The following is a 6,167-nucleotide window of genomic DNA, read 5'->3' on the forward strand; positions in this document are numbered from 1 at the left end:
CTGCCTCTAGACACAGCTTGTTATTGAAGAAACATATTGCTGCTGCTCAACAAGAAATTCCTCAATTGAACTCCTCTGCTCTAAGTTCCCCAGACAAATAAGCAGCAGCTGGACCTAACATGGGCCTTTCACATGCTGGAGAACATACCTGCTTTCACCCAGCTAAGGCAGGAGCATTAATACACTGCAGCAGCTGGGAAAACACGTGTGTGCTGCCAATTAGGGAACCTTTCAAAGTGAGGCTTTGCAGCTCATCTGCGATCTGCAGACCTCAGCTTGGGAACCATTATTCTCTACTAATGGCACCTGTGGGCCAGGAGGGGTGGGAAACTGGGGTTTGAGGGCGCAGAGTCTATTAAATGCTATGGCAACAGGTAGCAAAAAAACAGTGTTCTCCCTCTCTCCCTAATTAGTAGCTGTTAGCATCTGGAGTTGGCTGTTGGTGGATGTAATTTGCTGCACTCCATCATGTGATGGTGCAAGGATCAGTGAAGGGTGATACAAGGACCAGTCAAGAGGTAAAATAAATATTAGGGATTAGCTTCTCTATACATTCTTTGCAATGCCATGTTTAAAATAAAATCATGCTCCTGGAGGCATGGGAGTAATGTACCTAATGTTACAATGTTTTCTACTCTGTCTTGATTGTTTTGGTTATGTGCTTTGCGTTCTTTTGGCAGAAAAATAAACACTGATCTTTTCACTTGTTTGAAATTTGCAGAAAATGAAATTGCCTGTTGAAAAGAAAATTCCCATGGTGGATCTGAGCGAACTCTTTCCACTTATATGAGTGATACAAATCTCTTGGAAAGAAGAGATTTCAGGTAAGTTCTGGTCTCTGGTCTGATAGAGGGCTGGGGAAGTAGCCTTAGGTATGGGGTTGCTCCTGTCCATAGGGGGAGGAAGATTCCATGCTATCAGTACAGTGAAGTCAATAGTAAAGTCTTCTATTATATATGATTATTATTAAATAAATTTGACCTTTAAGGTTCAAAATTGTTTGAAGAGAGAGAGAAAGAAATGTATCTGAAGATGTAGTGTATTTGCAAATATATTTCCTAACTTCCTGGGGAAACTAAGATAAAAAGAAGAATTTCAGTCTAAAATATTGCATATATTTGGTATGTTTGAAGGCAGGAGTGACATTAGACCACTATGCTCAATTGCATTGATATTTTATGCTTGATCGTATTAATCTCTTTCATGCAGTGCTTGGTTACTACCAAAATCCACAATTTTCTCACTGACTGGCTGGAGAGGAAAAAGGAGCAGACACCAAGAGATGTCAAAGGAAAGATCTGTCAGCTGAAACTCTACCCAGAACCATTTTCTGCACAAAATAAAATGGGGTGGTGAAGTACCAGAGTTTGCCAGGTATGATACTGACATACTACAAAAAGAGCAATTATAGTTGTGCATGTTTGGTGGTCCAAAGAATGTTCAGCCTTCTTCCTGCCTGCTTCAGTAGCCAGGAGACAGCAGTACTAGTTAATTATGTACTTTTGTGAGACTTTACAAAAACTTGTGCTTTTTATATGATCCTAATCTGCAAAAAATTATTAATGGCTTTGTTTCTATTGTTGTAAGAAATTCCAGTTATACATATTTGCAGAATGTAGATGTCTCATGAGATATGCCGAGTACAGCCCCTGGCTGTATCAAGTTATATCAGCTCTTTGCCATCAGCAGATGGACAATGTCTAAGTGGTTTAATAAGCACTTCTCTGATTATTCATGTACTTATGTTTTCTTTCGTTGCTTCATGTGAGTTTGAATGAATGATGCAGCAGCTTTGCAGGAACTTCTACATGATGAGAAACTATAAGAAAATAGAAATTTCTTCTAAAACCATAAGTCATAGTTTATTTATTAGGTAAACAATATGGGTTAATAGAAGGAGGGCTTTTCCATTTTTAACAGTGCCTAAATAGAAGTTCCATATTTCAAACGTTATTGACTTTGCAAAAATGTATTATAATTTCTCTTTTTGTTTTTAGTTTGTGTACTAGCTTGACCCTGAAGGCCTGAAAAAGAGTTAAAACTATCTTTTGAAAATACAGACAAAATTATAAAAGCGATGAGGTCTAGGTGATGCTGGGCATTTGAGAATCCCACTAGATACCCATTTGTGTTTTTAGGCACCTGGGACAGAAATTAATCTTAAACTCTGCAAAACTATCAGTTACTCATTGGGCATTTGTGACAGCAGGTTTAGGGATCTGCAGGTGCACTAATAAGAAATCAGCATGATCTACAGCAGCACAAATAGTTGTGTTATACAGAAGCTTTAAACTAGGGTAGGCTGCAGGAATGACTCAAAGCAAAAGACTTGTGAAGCTTGAGGAACAGAAGCTCCAAAAGGACCAGAGGGGAATATTTGATTAGGGGAGTTTTGGTTATCATTACTGTTTGGTGCATATGTTTTACAAAAGATAATTTTTTTTCCCCAAGCCCAGATTCAGCAGTTCAATGAATGGCAGTGGATTAAACCCTATTGACACATATGATAAAGCAATACTGAAGTAATTGCTTGGGATTCAAGCATTGTCTGTGAGACATACAGATTATAGAGGGAAGAAAAAGCTTTATACAAACCACACAAAATAGTCTTAATCACTACACTGGCTTTTAGAGCCCAAATCCTTGAGAAGGAGAAGAATGGCAGACAAAGGGCAAATTAAAAGAAGGTGAAATAACACAAAATTAATCCTTATGTTTTCCCTTATCTCCAAGTCCTGCCTGTCATTTTTCTACATTAAAATGTATTTTTGAAGTACCAATTCATTCAACAGATACATGATACGTATATCAAAGGTAGCCTAATGCTTTGCAGGACTAAGATATTCCCAGCTGCAGGATTTTCCTGGCTGAGATTATGGAAATTCATTTGTACTGCATTTTTAGCTCAGTGGCCCACTATACTTGCACCTCTTTTTTAGCCTGTAAGAACAGTGACACTCTTTTTATGAGAAGGAGGTTGTAAATCACTTACTTTTTAAGTTCAGTGTTTTCCCCTGGCATTCTCCTCTGACAGATTGGACTGAGCTGGGCCTTGAGGATTCTACTTCTACTTCTACTAAGTCCCTAAGAGTGCTGCTGGCATGTTGTTGTTTTTTCTTTGCCTGCATGTTTAAGATAGCTCTTCTGAACGTCCAGTCATTGTCACTGAGCAGTGGCCTTTAAAATTCATACAGAAAGCAATTATCTCTTGCCTGGAAAGACATACAAGTTTGCAAAGCAGTTTTGGATTTCCTTCATTAATATATTCTGATGTGGGTTTTAAAAATCCTATTTAAAAGGAAACCAGATTAGTAAAAGACAAATAAAAGATCTCAAAATCTGGCATGCATTTACTTTATCTGTAACGGGTTTTCAAAAATATGATGTTTTATCAATATCCGAGGTGTCAGTCATGCCAAACACTGAAAGGCAGAGAACAGTCCAAGGTAGAGAAAATTTGGTAATTGTACAACTAGAAATAACAACATTTATTTATTATTTTAATTGAGAGGTGCTTAGATTATTTTTTGCTTCTTTTATGATGGTAAATATACAGAATCTTAGCCAGGTTGTGCAGTGTGTTTTTGCTTCTTATATCTACAAATTCTTTAACAGAGAGCATTATCCCACCTTCTAATTCACCTTGTGTTATTTTAGAGATGGAAATAAACAATCTTTGTTTTAATTTAACCAGAGAGGCACAGCTGTCTACATAGGGACTGAATATATGATAAACTTTTAAGAGGAGAACACACATAGTCAGCGTGAGAGTGGTACTGGTCATTTATTACCATTTTTTATTTACTGTACAATTTTGATATGTTCTGTACTGCAGTTGTTGGTAGATAATTCACCATGTCATTGGTTATGATGCACAAAGGCCATGAGCATTTTAATAGGGAAGTACTGTGGTTGTTACAGTCTAAGTATATTTCTTGGGTAGTAGAAAAAACAGGAATAGAAGACCTGTAGAATGGCTTAGTCAATTTGGAAAATCAAATTCTGTCCTTTTGAAGATTTTTAATGACAAAGAGAAGTGATGATATCACCTAAATATATCTAGACATTGTTTAGTGTTGAACGCAGTGGTGTGGGGTTAACGGCTGGGTTCTATGCACTTAGAGGCCTTTTCCAGCCTTAATGATTCTCTCTTGAACTGCTGGGACAATTTTTTGCATTCCATTTACTTGATTTTATTATTTACTTTTATTTTTAAACAGAAATGAGAAGAAGCAGAACAGTTGTTTCTTAGCGTTATCATGTGGCTGTAAACATTAGTGTTCACTGAGGATAGCTATGAGGAGTAGTTAAGCTGTCTTGAGCAGGGCCTGAACACACTGTCATCTCTGCTGAATCAGCCAAAATAAAACCACGTGCCTTGTGGATAGATGGGGAGAGGAATTTGATGCTGCAAGAGTCTCTTCATGAGAAGCAGGGATGGCTGGAGTGGGATGAAGGAGAGAGAAGCAGCACCAAGTGGAGCAATCAAGTTTTAAGTGTACAGCCCCAGAGGAGCTCTCAGAGGGAGCTTTGTGGCTGAATGGGAACAGAGGTGGCTCCTAACATTTCCTGAAGAGCACCCCTCCAGGGAAGCAGTGCACAGGCCAGGCTTCTGCACCATCTGCTGTGCCCAAGGTGGATACAGCTGCAAGTGTAGTTGAACTTATCTCAGTCAAGGGAAGAGTGAGTGCTTAGACCACAGCAAATCTGCTGGAGCCTTCTTGAGGAGTAAGGCTGGGTTACTTCACAAGTGCAATGGACCTGAAGTGGAGGTTTATTTCTCTTGAAACATGATGTTTCAGTACCCTTGGAAACTTTTGCTTAGGCTCTCAGGTAACTGACTTAAAATGGAGGCACTGGCAGATTTTCAGCACACTTGGGTATGTGGTGATGTTTTCAGGTAGGCGCTTGTATGATTTCAGTTGACGGTCAACACAGCACAGCAGAGGTGACCATCCATGTTCTTCCTGCAGGCATTGTGGTGCCTCCAAAGGCCCTCATGTATATTCACAAAATTATAGAATCATTTAGGTTGGAAAAGACCCTTAAAGTCTTAGAGTCCAACTGTTACCCAGTGTTACCAAGCCCACCACTAAACCATGCCTCTAAGCACGGCATCTTCACATCTTCTAAATACCTCCGGGGATGACAATTCCACCACTTTCCTGGGCAGCCTGTTCCAATGCTTGACAGCCCTTTCAGTGAAGAAATTTTTCCAAATATCCAATCTGAACCTCCTCTGTGTTACTTGAGACCATATTCTTTTGTTCTGTCACTTAATACTTGGGAAGAGAGATGCATGTTGTTTCATTCACCTCATTGCTAAGAATCTCAGTGCTTTTTCTAGTTCCATCCTGCTGCAAGCCATCTGGGCTGCAAAAAGTCTGATATCCATCCCAGAAACACTTACCCCATTGCTAGCAAGGACTTTCTTGCATTTGTCCTGTTGGTAAGTGGCCTGCAACACGCTCATCTGTAAGAGTATCATGCAGACTTTAATGAAAGGTCTTGGGGCTGAATGAGGTTTTCTGTGTCCCCTCTGACCTCCCTGCAGCAGTGCAGGTGAGCAGGCTGAGGCTTGCAAGACTAAAAGTAGATGAATGATATGAGAAGCGGAACAACCCATGGAGCTCACGGCAAGGGAGTAAAGCAATTAGCTGATTTCAGGGACTTTTCAACTGGTGCCAGCTACATTTTGTAGTTAACTGCTTGAAAACACGTTAGTGGGACCAAGTCATTCCCCAGACTTGTAATGATAGACACTGAGGTGCTAATTTGCAGAATGCAAAATGGAGCCAGATGACTTCTGGTTGAGAAGATACTTTGCCTTCAATTTTGGTTCCTATCAAGGTCTGTTTCTCAGCTTATATGCTCTCTGCAGGGTAGCCACATTAGACAATTAGGGCACACCAGTTTGGCATCAACTAGGACCAGCATCATAGCAGAGGTCTGCAAACCCATATGCCATCTGTTCTGCTCTCTTCAAAGTTTTTGGCTTTGTTATAATTTTGGCAGTCAACTCAAAAAGGAAATGGTCATTGAAATCTGAACTTAATTTTTTTGCCAGCAGACCACTCACTGCTTGCTTAACCTTGAAATACTCAAACAATCTCTACTCTGTTCCCAAGCAGTGTAGGTGTAATGAGGGTAAAATCACTTTGTGGTAT

The 6,167-nt window shown here is 39.6% G+C and overlaps 1 long non-coding RNA gene across 3 annotated transcripts; it reads left to right on the forward strand.

Moving 5' to 3' along the window:
- The first annotated feature begins 348 nt into the window (after nucleotides 1–348).
- Nucleotides 349–4,787, forward strand: LOC137474789 (uncharacterized). Of its 3 annotated transcripts, none has more exons than XR_010999487.1 (4): nucleotides 349–518; nucleotides 722–824; nucleotides 1,210–1,374; nucleotides 3,660–3,795. It is a non-coding gene; the product is annotated as an uncharacterized lncRNA (long non-coding RNA). The 3 variants fall into 3 exon arrangements; XR_010999486.1 differs by lacking the exon at nucleotides 3,660–3,795 and adding an exon at nucleotides 4,221–4,787 and having other exon boundaries at nucleotides 351–518; XR_010999485.1 differs by lacking the exon at nucleotides 3,660–3,795 and having other exon boundaries at nucleotides 363–518; nucleotides 1,210–1,559.
- Nucleotides 4,788–6,167: the final 1,380 nt, after the last annotated feature.

The sequence above is a fragment of the Anomalospiza imberbis genome, chromosome 5, assembly GCF_031753505.1.
Source record: "Anomalospiza imberbis isolate Cuckoo-Finch-1a 21T00152 chromosome 5, ASM3175350v1, whole genome shotgun sequence".
In the NCBI taxonomy this organism is placed as follows: Eukaryota; Metazoa; Chordata; class Aves; order Passeriformes; family Viduidae; genus Anomalospiza; species Anomalospiza imberbis.